Consider the following 1,454-nt stretch of genomic DNA (forward strand, 5'->3'; position numbering starts at 1 on the left):
TTAACTAATTAACATTATTTTGGCGTAATGAAGAGTTCGAGAGGAGATCGAATCAAGTAAGCTCACCTGCAAACAGAGAACCTAGCGACCTGACACACTCAGGGGAGAGAGAAAACATTGTGACACACTGGTGTCTGAATATGCATCAGGACCTCCAAACTCCATCACAAGTTTGGAGTTGCCTTGGGTATTAAGAAAACTTGTACTTAATCAATTGTCTGTTTGTTTGGATTAAATATAGCAATATTTTTTATACGGATTTATGTTATGTTTATATATGCAAATACCATGTTTACTCTTGCATTATAATGTTTGAATGATTATTATAGGAATGATATGTATGTGATAATTGTTAAATTTAAGGTTTAAAAACTTGTGATATAAATAAGAAATATTTTCCTTGAGAAAAGTAATTAAAGTGATATCCAGGCTCTTCTCGCTTGAGCGAGAAGTGTCTAGAGAAAACAAGTGTTTTAGCTCGGGGTGAGACAACTATCGCTTAAGTCACAAATGCCTCAAAAATGGATGTGCACTCGCTTGAGCGAGACAGCTCTCGCTTGAGCGAGAGGGCTCCATACCGCCATGACTTCTTTTTAAGTCGTCTGAACGATAACTCTCATATATACGAGAGCCTAATGACATGTTTGTCATCAAAAAGTTTTAAAGGTAAATAACTATATGAAATTCTTGAAAGTAATAAAAGTAAAGAATTGCTTTGTTTAAGGCGAGACCCGAGATGTGATATTATGCCCATGTAGCAAGCTCGTTTGACCGTAAGAGGCTTGGCTAAATGAATCGTCTAGGATGATTCAGCAATGGTTCGCAGTGGTGGTAAGAAGTATTATGTTGTGCCCATGCAGCAAGATCGTATGACCGTAAGAAGCTTGACTTGAGAGCCGTCCAGAATAATTCAGCGATGGTTTGTAGTGGTGCTGAAATTATTCTCTTTTTGTTTATATGTTAAGAATGGGACCCACTAGAAGCATTCCCGATGGGAGATGTCTTAGGATGGGCAGATCGTTAGAAAAGTTGGATTAAAAGACATAATTTGCTAATTTCAGTTAGGATGCATATCCATGGTAAAAAATGAAGTAGTGGAGATGAAATGTATGGGAGATGAATAAGCCCCGAGATGTTGAGAGGGACAACATTGATGGCGGTGATTCGTCAGCAAAGTCTTGAGGGAGAGTCTAGGTGAGACGAGTCTCATGTATTCCTGGATGAAGTATTTTGTTGGATCGGACAGTACTCACAATGCAAACTAGACGATCTCTGACAACCCCTCTTTGCAATCAAGATCGATGAGAGGGATGCCCAGAAAGTGTTTGATACAACACCATCCTGAAATGGACAGTTCCGTTGGAACAGATCGATCATATATCCTTGTGGGGAATAATTTTGGTGCGATCAAATCGGCTTGTTATGGGAATTGTACTCTCGGTTATTTCTGAATA

Source organism: Lupinus angustifolius, chromosome LG12, assembly GCF_001865875.1.
Source record: "Lupinus angustifolius cultivar Tanjil chromosome LG12, LupAngTanjil_v1.0, whole genome shotgun sequence".
Classification (NCBI taxonomy): domain Eukaryota; kingdom Viridiplantae; phylum Streptophyta; class Magnoliopsida; order Fabales; family Fabaceae; genus Lupinus; species Lupinus angustifolius.